The sequence below is a fragment of the Camelus ferus genome, chromosome 27 (assembly GCF_009834535.1).
Source record: "Camelus ferus isolate YT-003-E chromosome 27, BCGSAC_Cfer_1.0, whole genome shotgun sequence".
In the NCBI taxonomy this organism is placed as follows: domain Eukaryota; kingdom Metazoa; phylum Chordata; class Mammalia; order Artiodactyla; family Camelidae; genus Camelus; species Camelus ferus.
In genome coordinates, this window is record NC_045722.1 from 23,828,470 (window position 1) to 23,849,870 (window position 21,401).

Below are 21,401 nucleotides of genomic sequence, written 5' to 3' on the forward strand. Positions count from 1 at the left end.
TCTCAGGTACTCTGTTCCCAGGACCACTCCAAGCGCTGTTGCTGGAGATGTTGACTGCACCTGCCCCTCTGGTACGGTCATTAGGGAACCCACGAACATGGGACTTACCTTTTAGACACTGTGATTCTCTGGAGGTGGTGGTAGTCAGGCACCCAGGGCAACACTGCACCTTCCCTGCTGGAAATGGCCCATGGTTGCCCCAGTAGATGGCGTGAGACCACAGCCCCTGAGAACTCTGGAAAAGACAAGAATAAGAGAGAATATTCACATTTCACTAAAATTGAGAATTTCAAATTTAAGTTTTAAGATTTATTTTTTGTTTTAAAATGTACACATTTCAAATGTTAAAATGATTTAAATATTTGATATGAACTTGAAACGGTCTTGAGAGTAAATCCCAGGCCCCCAAATCTCCCTGCTTCACACACCATCCCATCCTTTAATTTTTTTTCAGTTTTATTTATTATTGAAGTGTAGTTGATCTACAGTGTTAGTTTCAGGTGTACAGCAAAGTGATTCAGTTATATATATATGTACATATATATTTTCTTTTCAGATTATTTTCCTTTATATGTTATCATAAGGAATTGAATACAGTTCCCTGTGCTACACGGTAGGTCTTTGCTGTTTATCTATTTTATATACAGTAGTGTGTGTCTGTTAATCCTCAATCACTAATTTACCCTTCCCACATTTTCTTCTTTGGTTACCATGGTTTGTTTTCTATGTCCGTGAGTCTGTTTTTGGTTTGTAAATAGAATTTTTTTTTTTAGATTCCACATATAAGTGATATCATATGGCATCTGTCTTTCTCTGTCTGACTTTCTTCACTTAATATGATAATCTCTAGGCCCATCCATGTAGCTGCAAATAGCGTTATTTCATTCTTTTTTATGGCTGAATAGTATTCCATTACACACACACACACACACACACACACACACACACACACACACACACACCCTTCTTTATCCAGTCATCTGTCAATGGCATTTAGGTAGTTTCTGTGTCTTGCTATTGTAAATAGTGCTTCTATGAGCACTGGGGTGCATGTGTCTTTTTAAATTAAAGCTCCTCTGGATATATGCTCAAGAGTGGGATGGCTGGATCATATGGTAAGCCTATGTTTCAGTTTTTAAGGAACCTTCATACTGTCCTCCACAGTGGCTGCACCAATTTACTTTCTCACCAACAGTGTAGGTCACCCTTTCACTTTTAAATAAATGCAGGCATTCAGAGGTAGGTCAGGATAAATGAAAAATTCTCCTTTCTGGGTATGGACTCAGAGAAGTGAGTGTGGGGTCAGAGCCATGAGAAGTTCATGCACTACGCTGATGTCCCAGGAGAGGAGCTCACAAACAGAACTCTGCCTTCTGACATTCCATGAGAATCTCAGGTGGTGCAGCCCACAGGGAATCTCAAAGTTAGGAGGCTGTTCATAATCCTCGCCTGCATCATGATGTGCTCCTCAGGGAATTTGAGAGGTCAGGCTGATAACCACTTTTCCTTCCTGGTGGGGTGTCCCATGCTCCAATGTGGAGTCACAGTGTCACCACTCAGGATGTCAGCATCCTGAGTCTGGAGGGTTCCTGTGGACCAAAACCTAGCCCAGGCGAGTGCACTGTGCTCCACGGTGGGGTGGGGTCAAGTGTTACAAACAGTATCTTGACTCCTGAGATCCACTTGCTTATCTGTAATTCAGGGTTTTCTTGCAGGCATCAGAACCCCAGGAAGCTTGTAAGCTAGGAGGGCCATGACTAGCACAGGGGAGGGGAAGGCTTTGGGTGCACCCTACACAGACTACACCACATCGGGCTACAGGAATTCTGTGTTCCTGCATGTTGACACCTGGCACTGGGTGAAGTCTGAGGATCCGTCCTGCATATATGGAGTGCCCCTGTTGGGTGGTGCGCCCAGAGGCTGGCGATGGCCTGTCCTGTCCCTACAGGTCCTGAACAACCTGGAGCTCCAGACCCTGAGCTGGCTTCTCCTTTGACCTCTCCCACCCACATGGATAAATTAGACATCTTTGTAAGCCTAACTGAATTCTGAAATAGAAATGGGAAGAAACTAAATGCCAAAGAATAAGAATCAGTAGCCAAAACATTCTTGATAAAGAACAAAGTTGGAGGTCTCGCACTTCCTGATTCTGAAACTTACTACAAAGCTACAGTAATCAAAACAGTGTGGTATGGGCATAAGGACAGATGTATAGACAGACCAATGGCATAAAATAGAGTCCAGAAGTTAACCCTTGCATATACGGTCCAGTAATTTTGAACAAGGGTGTCAAGACCATTCAGCATGGAAAGGATAGTCTTTTCAACTGGATATTCACACACAAAGAATGAACTTGGGTCCTTACCTTACACCGTATATAAAAATTACCTCAAAGTGGATCAAAGACCTATATGTAAGGGATGAAAGTATAAAACTTAGAAGAAAACATAGAGGAACATTATCGTGATCTTGGATTTGGCAATGGTTTCTTCAGTATGACACCAAAAGCACAGGCAACGACAAAAAAACTGGACTTCATCAAAATTAAAACCTTCCGTACATCAAACGACACCATCAACAGAATGAAACGGCAACCTATGGGATGGGATAGAATATTGCAAATCATACATCTGATAAGCAACTAATAGAATATATATAAATAGAATATATAAAGAACTCCTACAACTAAACCGAAAACCCAAGCAACCCAATTCAAAAGTGAGTAAAGGACTTAAATAGCCATTTCTCCAAAGAAGATATACAGATGGCTGATAAACACATGGCAGGATGCTCAACACCAGTAATCACTAGAGAAATGCAAACCAAAGCCACAATGAGATGCTGCTTTGCGGCCATTAGGATGGCTGTCATCAAAAAGCCAGAAAATCTCAAGTGTGGTTAGAATGTAGGGAAATTAGAGCCCTTTTTCATTGCTGCTGGGAATGTAAAATGGTAGAACATCTGTAGAAAACAATACAGTGGTTCCTCAAAAAATTAAACAGAGAATTACTATATGACCCAGCGATTCTACTTCTGGGTATATCTGTTCAAGCAGGCACTTGGACAGATATTTGGACAGCCTTGTGGATAGCAGAATCATTCACAAGAGCCAAAAAGTGGAAGTAACTCAAATGTCCATCAATAAATGAATGGATAAGCAAACTAAGTTGTATCAATACTATGAAATATTATTCAAATAGTCTTAAAAAGGAAGGAAATTCTGACACATTACAAAATGGATAAAACTTAGGACACTATAATGAGTGAAATTAGCTAGTAATAAAAAGACAAATATTATATGATTCCATTTATATGAAGTGTCTAGAATAGTCAAATTCCTAGAGGCAGAAAGGAGAATGGAATTAGGTAGGGAATTGTGAGTTAGTAGTTAATGGATACAGAGTTTTCATTGGAGAAGATAAAAAAGTTCAAGAGAGGAATGGTGGTGATGGTTGCACAACAACGTGTGTGTACGCAATGTGACTGAATGTACACCTAAAAATGGTTAAAATCGTACATTTCATGTTATATACATTTTTCCACAGTAAACTATTTTCAAAAGAAACAAACACAAAAGAATGAAAATCAAATTAAAGATTTTTCCATTGGCCATACAGCATTCAAGGAGAAATATATTTTAAGATGGGGGTAGAGGGGGTAAAACTTGGAACCTGGGACTTCATGGACAGCCAAGTTATCTTTCAAGAAAAAAGGTGATGTATGTTTGAAGACACACACAAGTTAATACAAATTAATTGCAAAATTTATTTGGAAGCACAAAGTCCAATGCACACTGAAGAAAAAGAGCAAAAGTGGAGGACAGGCCCTCCAGAAATAACCAGACTCATCAAACAAGGACAGGATAAGACACTGTGTCTCTGGTACAGGGAAAGACACACAGAGAAGTGGTCCAGAATAGAAAACCTAAAAAAAGGATCACATATATATGGACATTTGATATACGACAGATGATTTTACATATCAGTTGGAAAAGAACAGACTGCACGATACGATGGGAAGACAAGTGCTTATGCAAATCCAAAGAGTGAAATTGGACCCCCACCATGCCAAAAATAACTTCCTAAGTTAAGGCTAAACTATACAAATTCTAGATGAGAATATAGAAAATATTTTATGACTCTGAACTGAGGAAGAATTTCTTAAATCAGAAAAACTATGAGCACCATAAAGGAAGTGATTGATGAACATGACTAAAATGAATTATAAACCGCTTCACGTAAAAAGTATTAAAACTATTAAGAAACTGAGTGGACAGATCACATACTGTGAGGAGCTATTTACCAAACATGTCACTAATTAAGAAATGGTACTCAGATTATTTAAAGCATTCCTAAGATTTAATAAGAAAAGACAAACAATCCTATGGCAAAATGGGTCATTGACATAAGCAGAAATTTTTCAGAAATGGAAGAACAAAAAGTGATAGACATGGAAAAAATTCTCACAATCAAATTTTTATGAAAATAAATGAAAAATAAGACCACAAAGGGATACTATTTTATATCTACCAGGCTGGCAAAAATATTTGAAATGAACAATGCCATACAAGGACAAGACATGGAGAAAATGGAACTTTTTTAAAATTGAAGTATAGTCAGTTACAATGTGTCAATGTCTGGTGTACAGTATAATGTTTCAGTCATACATATATATCTACGTTTTCATAATCTTTTTCATTATAGGTTAGGAACTTTTGTTGCTGGTGAAGGTCAAATGTGGCGCAACTGTTTGGAAAAACCGCATGTCCTGACCCAGTAAAGATGAAATGCACCTGCGTTCCGGTGACCAAACCACTTCCTCTGGTCCTCACACATGTGCACCAGGGAGCAGGCACAAGCCAGCAGCCATACTGGTCCTACTCACACAGAGCCCACAAGACGCCCTTCCACTGCAGAGCGGGCGCATGAGTCAGACCCAGCCACAGAGTGGAATCCAAATTTCAGAGAAAATGAGTGCACAACGGCTCCAGGCATGAACACGGCTGGATATATAAACCACAGGAAGGGAAAGAAGCAAGTCACAGAAGACTACACACAACCCATTTACAGAAAGTGCAAGCAGCAGGCAGATCCAAGAACAATACTGCCCGCCTGGCAATATAGGTGGTCCCAGACTTAACAGTGGTTCCCCTGACACTTTTGTTTGACTTATGATGGTACAAAATTGATATGCATTCAGGAGAAACTGTACCTCAAATTTTGAATTTTGATCTTTCCCCAGGCTAGCGGTAAGTGGTATGATGCGCTCTTGTAATGCCGGGCAGTGGGAGTGACGGAGGCTCCCAGTCAGCCATGTGATCTCCATGGCAAACCACTGATACACTTACAGCCACCCTGTACCCACACATCCATTCTGTTTTTCGCCTTCAGTGTCGTATTCAATAGGTTACATGAGATAGTCAACACTCTATTATAAAATAGCCATTGTGTTAGATGATTTTGCCCAAACTATAGGCTAATATAAGTGTTTTGAGCATTTTTGAGGTCAGCTAAGCTAAACTATGATGTTTGTTAGGTTAAGTATATTAAATGCATTTTTAAAAGATTTTTCAAGAGACTTTTTTTCCTTGTGTATGCTAAGCACATGCTCTACCACTGAGCTATGCACCCCCAACCCCAAAGCATTTTTGACTTAGGATATTTTCACTTGATAATGGATTTATCAGGATGTAACCTCAGCATAAATTGAGGAAGATCTGTATAAATGTAGGTGATTTAGGACAGTGGTGACCTCTGTGGGTGAGGGAGGGGGTACATCAGTAAATTCTGAGGTATGATCATGTCCCTGCCTGTGTGATGGGTACATGGCTGTGTATTTTATTCTTTAGGTCATTCAGAATTTTCAATGCACTTTTTTGTTCATATGGTATAGCTTATAATGAAAAAAGAGAGATAAAGGAATCTCCACCATCTGAATGCAATCTTTGCTCATTACACCCTCATTTCAATAAAATTAGCCTTGCAGATTAGAAGCACCCATCATGTACCGATGCCATGACATTTCTGATCCAGACTGAATAAAGACAAAAATCCCTCCTCCCCTCCGGAAGGTGGAGCTGGGATGGAAGTCAGGGAATACAACTCCAAACCCCTTCTTCCTCAACGAACATTCCGCCCATTCATTTTTACACCCTACGTAACCAGCTTGTCAAAGAAACTCGGTGCAGCTGCTCACCTGACTCTGCTCGCTCTCTCCTTAAGGGTGTACTGTCTATCCCTTAATAAATCCCCACTTTACCTTATCAACCTCCATGTCTCACCTCTGAATTCTTTCTGCAAAGAGACCAGAACCTAACTGCCCACAACATTAGAATGGGCCATATGCTAACATTAACTGGCTGATTCACAAACTAATGAAAGTCTGATGTCCCAAATCAGTAATGGGGAACATTACATCCTAAGAAGGTGCCAGGGATGAAGAAGGTGGATTACCCATCAGGCCCTGGACTAAAAGGGGGTGTGAAGTCGGGGGCAGGCTCTTAGTTACTCCTGCTCCGTGTAGCCCAGGAATGATGTCGCGGGTTTTCTTTCACACTCCCGGCTCACAGGGCGCCAGTGCAGTGCCTCTGGCTACAACATGTTGTGTCCAAATATCTCATTTTCTCCCCTATGCTTTAAACCATATCACCTGGCCCTAAATCCCTGCTCAAAATTGTTTTCCTTTTCTTTCCCCCTCTCTCTTGCCCTACATTCATTCTTATCTCCACTCTTCATAATTCTGCAAACCTCACTTGCTATAAATCACTGTGAAGCCACCTGCCTCTCCAGGGGGAATAAATTCTAAATTGAACGATGATTATCTGTAATACCTACAGTCTTGAAAAAATGGGGGTGGGGTGGGGTGGAAACCACACTCAAGAATGAGAAAGGTTTTACCTCCTTAATGACTCTTAGAGCAAGACACTTTTCTCCCTAGCAAACCTGCAAAATGCCACTGGTTTTAAGCCCGAGAGCTGATGCTGTGGTGTGCACTGAGGTTCAAAGCACATGGGAGGGAACCAGGCGCTTCTGAGAGAGCGGGAAATAAGGGAGAAGTAATGTGTTTTGTTGGTGTCATCTCCGATGGCGGTGCATCACTTGCATCCTTGAAGGCTCTCCCTGTGGGTAAGCGGTGATCGGCTGGGAGGCCGCCTACCAGGACAGTGGCCTGAAAAGGGATTTTTCCTTTCTTCTTCAACAGATGGCTCTGTGGTTCTCTCTCCACTTTGGCAAAGTCTGCTTGAGATCACCTACAAAGGCAAGTAAGCTGTGTGGCAAAGAAGCACGGCTATGCCCCAGGGTACAAGGTGGGGTCCTGCCTTTGAAAGCTCATCCCACCCCGGGTGACAGGCCCTGCAGTCAGGAACCTCCGTCTCAGGCAGTGCTGAGTAGGGAGTTACCTGTCCAGGTAAACACCAGGAAACTGATTGAGTGTGACTTGTGGGAATATAATTTTTAAAAAAATCTTTTTTATTGTTATTATTTTACAATTGCCTCTTTTAAAAAATTTATTTATTTATTTATTTATTGAAGTATAGTCGGTTGTAATACATTGATTTCTAGTGTACAACATAGTGTTTCATTCATACATGTACATACATATATGCCTTTTCATATTCTTTTTCATTATAGGTTACTACAAGACATTGAATATAGTTCCCTGTGCTGTACAGTAGAAATTTGTTTTTTATTTTATATATAGTAGTTAATATTTGCAAATCTTGAACTCCCAACTTATCCCTTCTCACCCTCTTTCTCCCTGGTAACCATACAATTGTTTACCATGTCTGGGAGTCTATTTCTGTTTTGCAGATAAGTTCATTAGTGTCTTTTCTTTCTTTTTTTTTTTTTTAGATTTAACATACGAGTGGTATCATATGGTATTTTGCTTTCTTTTTCTGGCTTACTTCACTTAAATTGACAGTCTCCAGGTCCATCCATGTTGCTGCAAATGACATTTTATTCTTTTCTTATGGCTGAGTAATAGTCCATTGTATAAATATACCACAACTTCTTTATCCAGTTATCTGTCGATGGACATTTAGGTTGCTTCCATGTCTTGGCTATTGTAAATAGTGCTGCTATGAACATTGGAGTGCATATACCTTTTCAAATTAGAGTTCCCTTCAGATATATGCCCAGTAGTGGGATTGCTGGATCATATGGTAAGTCTATTTTTAGTTTTTTGAGGAATCTCCATACTGTTTTCCATAATGGTTGCACCAAACTGCATTCCCACCAACAGTGTGGGAGGGCTCCCTTTTCTCCACACTCTCTCCAGCATTTATCGTTCATGGACTTTTGAATGATGGCCATTCTGAGTGGTGTGAGGTGACACCTCATTGTAGTTTTGATTTGCATTTCTCTGATAATTAGCGATATTGAGCATTTTGCCATTTGAATGTCTTCATTGGAGAACTGCTTGTTTAGGTCTTCTGCCCATTTTTGGATTGGGTGGGGTTTTTTTGTTGTTGTTATTGTTTTTAAGTTGTATGAGCTGTTTATATATCCTGTAAATTAAGCCTTTGTCAGTTGCATCATTTGCAAATATTTTATCCCATTCTATAGGTTGTCTTTTTGTTTTACTTACAGTTTCCTTTGCAAAAGCTTATAAATTTCATTAGGTCCCATTTGTTTATTTTCACTTTTATTTCCATTGCCTGGGTAGATTGCCCTAGGAGAATGTTGCTACAATTTATGTCATAGAATATTTTGCCTATGTTTTCTTCTAGGAGGTTTATAGTGTCTTGTCTTATGTTTAAGTCTTTAAGCCATTTTGAGTTTATTTTTGTGTATGGTTGAGGGAGTGTTCCAACTTCACTAATTTACATGTGGCTGTCCAGTTTTCCGAACACCATTTGCTGAAGAGACTGTATTTTCTCCATTGTATATTCTTTAAATATTTGTAAGCAGCTTTTGGCAGGAAGGGGTTCTTTGCAGGAGGCCCCTTTTGTCTTGTCACTAACCTTAAGCTATATTGTCACTAACCTTAAACCAGGTGCCCCCATACCCTACTCATCTCTGGCCCAAATACACCTTTCCAATCTTCTGATCACACAATGCCTTGCCTGACTTGATAGTTCTTTCCTAGATCAAAGAGTAGAAAAGAAGAATAAGTAATTAACAGATGGCCAGATCTCTTCCCGGCTTCTTTCAGTCATCGTGTGAACAAACTCTGAACAACACAGCATCTAAGGAAAGATCACAAGTCAACAAGCCTGCATGCTGTGGGGGGTGGGGTGATGACTCTGACTCCCATTTCAGTGATCACCTGAGATTATGTCTCTTTATTCATTCATTCATTCATTCATTTATTCATTTTTATTTATTTATTTATTTATTTATTTATTTATTTATTTATTTATTTATTTATTTATTTATTTATTTATTTATTGGAGGTAACAGAGGTACTGGGGATTAAACCCAGGACCTCATACATGCTAAGCACACACTCTACCACTGAGCCACATCCTCCACCTTCCCTTTTTCCCATTAAAATGTTCACAGCTGAGCAGACTCTTGGGAGTTGGAAGTCAATCAGAGTTCCAGTGTTGTATTTTTGAGAATTAGATGCAATTACTTTGAAGTAGGAAGGAAAGAACTGATAAGAAAGTAGTAACATTAATAAAAATGGTGAACATTTTTATATTTGTAGCTGTAGTGGCAGTGGTTGAGGGTATAAAAATATCAAGTCTGGGGGAGGGTATAGCTCAGTAGTAGAGCACACCTGGTCCTGGGCTCAATCCCCAGTACTTCCATTTGAATGAATGAATGAATCTAATTACCTCTCCCTCCAAAAATTATTTTGAAAAATAAAATGAAATTAAAAGAAAACAAAATCAAGACTGAACACAACTTGATAATTATAGACACTGGGATATGGGTATATGGGAATCTAGGGTACTACTATTCTGTATACATTTATAGACGTCTAATATTTTCCACAGGCAAATGGTGAATTTTTAAGTAAAATAAAGTCCACAGAAAACCAAAAAAGAGGCACTGTCCTAAGCTCTTTTTTTTATTTATACACTTCTAAGAGCAGACAAAGAAAACTGAAGCATAGTATAAGAGCCAGGGAGGGTTTGCTTTTACCATAAATCTGTACTGATCAACGCATGATGAAAACAATGTAGGCCCACATGGACTTCAGTTCCCAGGGAAAACAGTGGTCCATTTAGTAAATGAAGCTGGCAGATAAAAACTTATATCCCATCCCACCCACACACAGAAATAAATTGCAGGTAAATTAAAGACATAAATGTTAAAAAGGTAACTATAAACATACTACAAGAAAATGTATTGGATATTTAATATTTGTACAACTTTGGCAAGAAGAAGACCTTTCACAACACAAAATAGCCAGAAATTATAAAGAAAATAATAAAAATACTTAGCAATATTTTAAAATATGGGAAAAATAAACAACATACAAAGATATCTACAGACAAACGGTGGTAACACATATTTCAGCAAAGTGCTGATACCCCTCTAAACAAACTATCAAGATAAAGATAAACGACCCAACAGAAACTCAGGCAAAAGACACAAACAGGCCATTTACAGAAAAAAAAAAAAAATCCAGAAGGCCAAGAATGCATAAAAATGATGTTCGCTCTAAGTAGTAGTCATGAAAAAACAATGCAAATTGCCAATGTCGTATCATTCTCAGACCGACTGGCAAAGGACCCCGTAACCTAGACCACAGGCATTTGCATTTCTGGTGGGAATGTTCAATTTCTAAGCCCCTTTTTGGAAAGTAATCTGAAAACGGCAACTCAAATTCAAAACATAAGCGCTTGTAGATTCAGTGGAGCCAGAAATGCCAAGTAAAAGGAGTATTTCAAGGAGGGGATAATTGGTTACGTGAAAGCCAATAAAAATGGAGCCTCAGGAAAAGGTGGGCAAGACTGGTACCCAGAATAGGCACAGAAGGAGGAGGGGGGCAGGGCTTGCGGCAAATAATGAGGATTTCGTAGTGTCAGACGCGCTGCTGTAGCCATTATCTTCCAGCTCTGTATCTAGCATCCCAAGCGTAAGGCGGAGAGGTGAGGAATTTGGCTGAACTGGGACCTAGACAGAGTGGAGTGGGGCGGAGGCGAGGGGAGGGGTAATACCACGCCTCCTCTAGGTCCCTGGACCAGCCCAATAGTCCATCACAATTTCACAGGGTCCCAGAGGCATCCTGATAGAGCAACACAGTGACCCTATAACCTGGACAATCCAGGTGGATTATCTGCTCAGCCAGAAGATGCCAACAATTCTCCTGGGAGGAAAGGACCAGCGCAGGTCCACTGTCGAGCCCCTGACTGTGGGGCACTTATCCGCTGTCCTCAGAGTAGCTTAGCCTTGTGCCGTGTGTGTGTGTGTGTGTGTATGTGTGTGTGTGTGTGTGTGTGTGCGCACCTTGAAACTGACCCCAAGAGGAAGCGTAACCCCACACGATGATGTTTCCTGCGACAGGACGCAGAGGCTGACTGCTGCCTGCCTGTGGCATGTGATCACCCCAGCCGGACCCTGGTCCAGACAGGCGCAGACGCGACGCGACGCGTGGGCATCAGGGCAAGCCTCGCACCCGCATCCTTTACACCTCTGTGCTCTGACAGTCTGGGCGTGGAAAAGCCAAGAGACCTTCCTAGTTTTAACACTATTGCAATTGTTCCTCAGATGAGGATTTGAAACTTACATTTACACTTCCCAGGCTCGCTTAGATCACGCCCACGCGCATGCCAGGCTCCCACAAAATGCCACATTGACTGTGATCCGAGGCTGCGTGCAGGAGTCTTTGGGGAAGCTGAGGACCGCTGGAGAGGGGTGCTCTCCACAGGGGGCGGAGAGGCTTCAGAAAGACCAGGGACTTGGAAAAACTTACTCACTCCCGAGGAGCTGCCCAGACTTATCAAAGGGAAACTTGAGTGTGGGGTCTAGGAATGTGTGTTTTCACAAGGACCAGAGGTACGCCGGTCACCCGGGAGCAACTGTCCTTGGAAGCCACTGAAGGCCCTCATCAAACTGCTGAGGGTGTTAAGCCAGCGCAGGAACCGACAAATAACCGGACACTGGCTGCTTTCTACAAAAAGGAGAATTCCAGGTCCTGTGTCTTTCGTCTCACACACACACACTTCAAATCCTAAATTCAGTTTCCCACAAAACAAGTCAGTTTTCATCTTTGCCCATTCCCCTCCTCAAAAACAACCAACACCCCCCCCAAACGGAAACACACACACACACACAAAACAGAATTTACAGTAAATAGAGAATCTTGAAAGTGTTCACAGGTCATTGTGAAGTCCAGGAGAAAGAAAACCCCCTTGGCGAACTTTAGACTTTGATTCGATAAATATGCACGCTGTCACTTCCATGGTAACATTTAAGTAAGAGACATAAGCGTATATAACCTGCTAACAATGAAAAGGGGAAAAAATGCAATTCCCATATTTATTCACCAATATCTTTTGGGTCCCTACCCTGGGCCAGGTCCTGTTTGAGGGACTTGAGATGTGTCTCAGAACAAAACAGCCAGAAACCCCTCCTGGGGCGTCTTTTTCCCTTTCTCCCTCCCTCCCTCCCTCCCTCCCTCCCTCCCTCCCTTCCTTCCTTCCTTCCTTCCTTCCTTCCTTCCTTCCTTCCTTCCTTCCGTCCTGGGGTTATCACATGCCTGCCTGCCTGCCTGCCTGCCTTCCTTCCTTTCTTCTTTCCTTTCTTTCTTTCTTTTACTGTTCTGTATCATATCTTTTTAAAAAATTTTTTATTGAAGTGTAGTTGATTCAAAGTGTTAGTTTCAGTTGTACAGCAAAATGATTCAGTTATACAAAAATATACATATATGTATTCCTTTCTATATTTTCCCCATTATATGTTATTACAAGGTATTGAATATAGTTCCCTGTGCTCTACAGTAGGACCCTGTTATTTATCTATTTTATATACAGTAATGTATGTCTGTTGATCCCTGGGGCTTCTTTTCTAATACAGGCAGAGACACAACAAGCACATGACACTATAATGGGCTGTTGTGTAGGGTGACAGAAGGTGACTAACCACTATGAGAGACTAGAACAGGGTCAAGGGTAGGAGGAGGGCCAGGGGAGGGGAGGGCAAGGCAGGGCTGACTGAGAAAGTGATTCTGGAACAAGGGCGTGGAAGAGGAGAGCCATGTGTGTGTGGCAGGGTGAGAACGCCTGGCCCTGGGAGAGGCTGGAGGTGCCCTGTCCTGATTGGGGATCTGCAGGTGGGTGGGTGTCTGGAGCACTCGGAGGAAGGGCAGTGGGCAGAGCTGAGGCCCCCTCACCGTCGGGGAGCAGGCCCTGCAGGGTCCCCAAGCATCACCGCAGACAGGCTTTGCAGCACCGGGGAAGCACGATGTACTGACACGCTAAGAGGCTCGCTCTGGCTGCTGCTTAGCAAGCAGATGGCCGGGGGAGGGTGGAGAGTGGGAGGGAGGACAGAAGCAGGGAGATGAGTCAGGAGGCCACCGCCTTATCCAGAGGAAGGAGATAGTCTGGGTGGGGAACGGCGGCAGTGGGGGTGGTGAGAAGGGGTTGGATTCTTGATATATTTTGAAAAATCGATTTTTAAAAGAAGCCAAAAGAAGGCAATAAACAAAGCAGGGGGCGGGGGGTGGGGGGAGCAGATGTCGAGTAAGTTGAAAGCACAAGATGAGATGAGTAGATCTGAACCTAAATGTGTCACTAATTAAATTAAATGTAAAGACACCAGATGCTCCAGTTAAAAGCAATAAATTGGCAGACGGAACACAAAAATTCAACAATACGCTATTTATAAAAGACTCCTAAAGTGTAAAGATGTGGAAAAGATCAAATTTAAAAGGCAGGTAAGAAATACTCTATGCAAATTATCATCACCAGAAAACTGGTGTAGCTATGCTAATATCTGAGATAAAAGCATTTGCTGGTGATAAAGAGAATTACTTCCTAATGATCAAGTCAAACATAATAACAGTAGGGACATAAAAAATGTGAATGTACTTTTGACAAACTTTACCTAAAGGACACACAAAATTATACTCCCAAGAGCTGCAGAATAAAATGTTTTTAGAACACATGGAACAGTTACAAAATATTTATTATATTTTCGGACTTGAATCAAATCACAAGATACTTCAAAGGATGAACTCACCCCATGTTCTCTAAACATACAATTAAGTCAGACAGAAAACTAGCAAATTCCCATATAGTTAGAAAATTTAACATATACATAGGATTTGCTTCAAAATAATAGGAGGTTGGGGTAGCAGTAGGCAAGAGTATAGAAAAGACAAGAGTGGCCACAAATGGGTAATTATAAAAGCTGGGTGATGGGTGCATGGGGATTCATTATACTATTCTGTATATATTTATAGATATTTTATATTTTCCATAGTTGTGTTCAAAAGTGTAAGTAAAATAAAATAAAGCAAATAGAAAAAAATCACTATGAAAAATAAAATGCAATAAATAACCTGAGTGAAAGAAGAAATCACAACTGAAATAATAAAATACTTTGAATGAAATGAATCAAATAAAACACTTCCTATCAAAATTTGTGGGATATAGTAAAAGCAGTAGTAAGAGGGAGCTTTACTGCTTTCAAAAGAAAATAAAAAGGACCAAAAATTTGTGAGCCAGGCAATCCTTTCAATAAATTAGAACAAATTAGAAAATAAACACAAAAAATTAGAATGAAGACAATAATAAAGATCAGAAATGAATGAAAAAAAAATAGATGGTAGATAGGATCAACAAAATCAACTATTAATTTTATAAAAAGAATAATACTATTGATAAACTTCTAATAAGAATACTATGAAAACAGATTGTCAAATGTAGACAAAGTGGACAAAATCCAAAAAATAAAAAAAATTACCAAAATTTACTTTAAATAATACAAAGCCTGAATAGTCCTATACCTGTTAAAAACTAAATTAATAGACAAATATTATTCTTTTTCTAAAAAAGGACCTCCAGGCCCATATGGTTTCCTCAACAAATGAAGGAACAGTTCAGACTTACAAGTTCTAATCCAGGGTGGAAGAGTAAGATGGTACAATCCTCAAACCATGTTATGAAACTGGCACATGATCTTGGTATGAAAATGTGACAATGGCAGTAAGAGGGAAAAACATTACAGGGCAATCAGAGTCACAAGTATTGATGATATGCATTTATTATATAATACAGCATGACAAACTTGGCTTTTGTCACAGGAATGCAAGGATGGTTTAACAGTATAAAAAATGACCACATCAATGGATTAAAGGAAAAACTAAATCAAATAATCATAATACATGTATGTAGAAAAAGTATTTCAAGCACTTGACATTCATTTAAAATTTTATAAAACTTAAACATTAGAAATAGAAGACATTTCTTTAACTGAATGAAAGGTTCTTTTGAAAGAATAAATAGTACAAATACTATTCATATTTGTAAGATGCCAAAAGCTTTTCCTACCACAGCAAAATAGAACAAAATCCAAATATATAAATAATTAAATTAAATGTTAATGGACTAAACTCAAGTTGCTCATAGATCATTCGTTTCAGTTAGAAGTCAGAGATTGTCATACTTTATAAAAAAGCAAGACCATACTCTATGCTGTCTATAGGAGAGTCATTTTAAATATAAAGACACAGGTAGCTTGAAGGTAAAAGGACGGAAAAATATATACCAATTGTGAGCACAAGAAAGCTGGAATGGCTGTATTAATATCAGGCAAAGTAGACTTTAAGAAAAAAAAATATTACAAGAGATAAACATTTCATTATGATGAAAACATCAATTCACCAGGAAGATGTGACAGTGATAAATATATATATACACAACTTCAAAATATGTAAAGTAACATATTAGACTAAAAGCAGGTGTAGGCAAATCCACAACCATAGTGGATTATTTTAATATCTCTCTTTTTTATTTTTGTGGGGAATTGCTAGGATAACTAGGTAAAAAGGAATTTAGTAAGCATATAGAAGATCTAAACCACATCATCAAGAAATGACTCAGTTGTCTTTTATACAACACTCCACCTCAAAAACTGTGGAATATAAATTCTTTTCAAGTACAGAAAAGAACATTCATCTCTTGGTGAACAGGCCATATGGTAAGTCACAAAATGTCTCAGCAAAATTCAAGATGGTGAAATACTACAGAGTATATTCTGTGACAACAATGGAACTAAACTGGCAATCATTACCAATGCAATGTTAAAACATTCTCAGATATTTGGAAACTAACACACATGTAAACAATCCATATGTCAAAGAGGGAATCACAGGAAAATTAGTATTTCAAACTGGAAGATAATGAAAACATAACATATCAAGATGGGACAATGGAGAAATCACAGGGAAGTCAGAAATACTTTAAACTCAAAGACACAAAACACATATTAAAATGTTGGTGATACAGCTCAACTGTGCTTTGAGTAAAATTTATAGCATTAAACATGGGTAAGAAAAGAACAAATGCTTAATATTAATGACCTAGCTTTTCACCTTAAGTATCTTTTGTAAAAGATAAGCAAATCAAAACCAAAATAAGTAGAAGGAAACCACAAAGAGCTGAAATCAGTGAAAAAGAAAATAAAGGAAAACATAAAAGAGAGAATTAAAGAAACTAAACTTTAGTTCCTTGGAAAGGTGAGTAAGATTAATAAACATCCAGCAAGACTGATGAGAAAGAGCAAGAGGAAGAGTGAGAGTGAGAGAGAGAGGAGAGGACATAAAAGAGGGGATAGAACCTCAGGTTCTACAGGCATACAAAGGATAATAAAAGGATATTATATATAATTATTATAATAAATTAGATGATTTAGATGAAATGGACAAATTTACTTAAAAACACAACTCAATTAAATGTGAATGAGATGAAATAAATCCTCCTTTTCTCTCTCTTTCTCTCCCTTTTTAAAAAAATTATACTAAAAAAAAAGATGAAATAGAACATTTCAACAGCATATTTTATTCTGAATCTGTATCTGCTATGGAAATTGTGTTCATTATGAAAATTCTCGCTTAAAAAAAAGATATAGATGATCTCACTTATAAATTGTACCAAACATTGAAAGGAGAAATAAAACCAAACTTACACAAACTCTAAACACAGAAGAGAAGGAAAGAGTCCCAAACTTGTTATATAAGGCCAGCCAAAATTAGAGAAGAATATTAAAAGAAAAGTACAGATCAATAACCATTGTGGACACAGGCATAAGCTTCATAACAAAATACTAGTTGAATCCTACAATAGATAAAAAAGAATCATGACAGGGAGAGTGTATTCCAAGAATGCAGGGTTGGGTTAACATTCAAGAAGCAATCAATATTACTCGGTATACTAACAGAAAAAGAAAAAACATTTGACTAAATTCAGCAGGTATTTATGATTTTTAAAGAAAAAAATCCTGAAATCTTGGAATAAAAAGGAATTTCCTCATTGGATACAGTACATTTACAGCAAAAAATCCTACACCTACCATCATACTTTATGGTAAAATGTTGAATTGTTTTCCCCTAAGATTAGGAAAAAGGTGAGCATCTTTAGTCTTAACACTTGGATAGGAGATTGTAGCAGTGCAATAAGGGGAAAAGGTTGAAGGAAAAAGGAAAAGTTCCTCTTTTTGCAGATGACACAAGTGCCAGTCTTAGAAAAGTCTAAGAGCTCTATAACTAATAAATGCATTTAGCAAGACTGCAAGTTACAAGGCTGATATACAAAAAAATTTGTATTTATATATATCAGCAGCAAACAGAAAGTACAATTAAACTAAATCAATTTACAACGGCTTTAAAAACATAAAATAATTAGGAATAAATTTAATAAAATATGCCAACACTTTCTACAGTGAAACATAAAACTTTTCTGAGAGAAAGTAGAGAACCCCTAAACAGAGGGATGTACCACATTTGTGAATTCAGAAAGTCAGTATCATGGTCCGTTCTCCCAAAAGTGATCTGTAGCTTCAATGCAATTCTATTAAAAAATCCCAGCAGGCATTATTGAGTCTAAAAAATTAAGTGACAATTCAATGGACTGAGAATAGCTAAAATTATCTTGATAAAGAATAAAGATGGAAGTCTTATAGAACTTCCAGAGTACTATAAGGCTATAGTAATAAAAACAGTTTGATATGGACATGAAGATAGACACATAGATCAATGGGACCAAACAGAGGGTCCAGAACAGACCCACAAATTTGCCAAAGCAACTCAATGGTGAAAGGCAAGACTTCAACAGATGGTGCTGGGAAGAGCTACATTTTCACATGGAAAAAAAATGTGCCTCAATGTGCCTAAAACCACACATAAAAATTAATTCAAGATGGATCACAAAACTAAACATTAAAGCTAAAACTATAAAACTTTTAGAATAAAATGTAGGATTATATATTTGTAACCTAGGGTAAGGCAAAGATTTCTTAGAACACAGAGAGCAATAACCATAAAAGAAAAAAATCAATATGTTAGACTTTATCAACATTCAAAAGTCAACTTCTCAAAAGGCACTATTTAGAAAACAGACAAATCACAAACTAAGAAAAATATTTAGAAGACATATACCTGATAATTATTTGCAGAATCTTTAAAAAAACTTCTGTGACAATAATGAAAAGACAAACAACCCAATTTTAAAAATGGACAAAAGATTGGAAAAAGAACTTCAAAAGAATATACAGATATGGCCAACGAGTGCATGAAAAAGTGCTCAGTATCATTAGTTATCGGAAAAATGGTAGTTACAACCACCAAGAGATATCACCTGATACCCACTGGAATGGTTAAAATTTTTAAAGTCTGACAACATCAAATGTTGGCAAGGATGTGGATCACCCAGAACTCTCTTATAATGCTGGAGGGAGCATAAAGATGATGCAACTAATTTGGAAATATGTGATAGTTTTCTATAAAACTAAGCACATACAAACCCCATGACCCAGCAGCTCCACTTTTAGGTACTTATTCAAGAGAAATGAAAACACGTATCCACACAAAGTTGTGGACAAGAATGATCAAAGCAGCATTATTCACAGTATCACAACGTGATGCCCATCAACAAGAGAATGGGTTATCAGATTTGGTATATTTTTGCAATGAAATACTTATTACTCAACAATAAAAAGCAACAGACTATGGCTACATGAAGTCACATGGATGAATCTCACAGAAGCTGGAGACAAGAGAACCAAGCTGCTTTTTAAATTAATTTTTATTTATATTTTTTGGGGGGAGAGGGTAATTAGGTTTTTATTTATGTACTTTTTTTAATGGAGGTACTGGGGGACCTTGGGTATACCAAGCACACACTCCACCACTGAGCTATACCTTCCCCCCCTCATAGTTCCTTTTATATGAAGTTTTCGGTTTGGCAAAGCAAATCTACACACACACAAAAACATTGGAAAAATGGCTGCCTTGAGAGGGTGTTGACTGGGGTAGGTCACAGTGAAACTTTCTGGAGTGATGGAAAATTTCAGTATCCTGAGAGAGGTGTCATTTACATGAGTATATGCATTTGTCAGAATTTACTAACTTGGGGAATTAAAATGTTCATTTCACTTATGTAAATTTTACCTCAAAAATACTCCCATACAAATACTGAGCTATAGTTGTCAGTTAATTTTTTTTTCCCTTTGGTGTTCAATGGCAATTCTGATGCCACTTTCTGTATATTCTAGATTTGGGCAAATAAATCAATGTATTAAGGGTGTTGAAAGAAAGGTATCACTTCTGGTCAAAGGAGTTACAAATATGGAAAAGGTAATGCTGACTGGAGTTGAAAGTATCAAGATAAAATCTTGTTTTTCTGATAGATAGATAAATAGTTCACACAGAACTATACATTTTCTAATTCTGACAAGGATTAGAAGCAATGAGCACATCCAGCACCCATATCTTGATTTATGAATAACATTCTCTAATAAATGGAAATAGGGCTTCCAAAAAAAAAAAAAGGGCTGATTTCAGAGCTGGAACATCGTGAAATGATGATCCTGGAATACCTTGTCATATAGGAAAGGAAGGAAGCATTAAAACAATGATGGGCACAAATCAAAAGGACAGAGGGCTCAGTTGAGGGCTTCCCCATCAGCCAAACCTGGGGCAATTTGAGCTTTAAAATAAATAATGATTTAACAGAATAAAACTCACTAGATAAAATAAGATCCATAAGTCCATATATATAGATGAATAAATAAATGGATAAGGTACAGCTCTTTCATACAAGAGAACAGGAATATAGGACAAGTGACAGACTTAGAAATTCATCAGAGGTTGGGGAGGGTATAGCTCAAATAATAGAGCATGTGCTTAGCATACACAGGGTCCTGGGTTCAATCCCTAGTACCCTCTCTAAAAATGAATAAGTAAACCTAATTACCTGTCCCCCCAAATTTTAAAAAATCAAAAATAAATTTAAAAAAACCCATCAAAGTGTTCTAAAACTGGGAGATAAAACTTTGAGGAGAAAAATCCTAATAATTACAAAGGGAAAACAGTAATTTTTATAGGGGAAGAACCTAGTTACACAACCTTAACCAAGTGATCAAAGTCAATATAACCAGTAAGATGAGAAATCACCACCCTCTGTCTTTTGATTAAAGGACTAGGAAGCAGCTAAGACCCCTTCTGTGGTATTATTCCAAAAAAATGCATAACTTGACCAATAATCAAGAAACATCAGCACACCCAAACTGGGGGATATTCTGCAAATTAACTGGACCATACTCTTGAAAATATCAAGATCAAGAAAGGAATTGTTTTAAATTTAAAAAAAAATACAATTAAGAGTAACATAAGACCCTGGATTAAACCCTGGACCTGGAAAATAAACAGTTACCAAGGACACTACTGGGAGAATCTATAAAATTGAATATGGACTGTAGATTAGATAATGGAATTATATCAATGTTAAATTTTTTTATTTTAATAATGGTCCTGTGGTTATGTAAGATAATGGCCTTCTTTTAGGAAATATACACTTAAGGTTTTCATGGTAAATGGGCTTGATAGTTCTAAGTCTTCAACAGTTCAGAAAAACTATCAATAGATAGACAAATACATACATAAACATATATATTCATATACAGACACAGGTACCTACATGTACACATATGACATAATACAATATCACACAGAAAAAGGGAGGAAGGGAGGAGTGTGAGAGAAATGCACAAATAAGGTAAAATATATACAGTTGTAACTGATTTGTATGGTAAAATACATATGGGAGTTCTTATACTATTCTTGCAACTTTTCTGTATGTGTGGACTTATATCAAAATAAAATTTATGAAAAAGTTAATCGTGCTAATGAGGCTGTAAATTAGGACCATAGCATAGAAAACCATTTGGCAGTATCTGCCGAAGCTAAACATACAAATATCCTGTGCACCAGCAATTCCATTCCTA

The 21,401-nt window shown here is 38.2% G+C and overlaps 1 protein-coding gene across 8 annotated transcripts in view; it reads right to left on the reverse strand.

Annotated features, from left to right (window-relative positions):
• Positions 1-21,401, reverse strand: part of OTUD7A (OTU deubiquitinase 7A) — a 209,134-nt gene that overhangs the window by 95,294 nt on the left and 92,439 nt on the right. For all 8 annotated transcript variants that reach the window (XM_032469184.1, XM_032469185.1, XM_032469189.1 and 5 more), the window contains exon 2: positions 109-235. The gene's annotated coding sequence lies outside the window, so the exon portion shown is untranslated. The remainder of the gene's footprint in view (positions 1-108; positions 236-21,401) is intronic.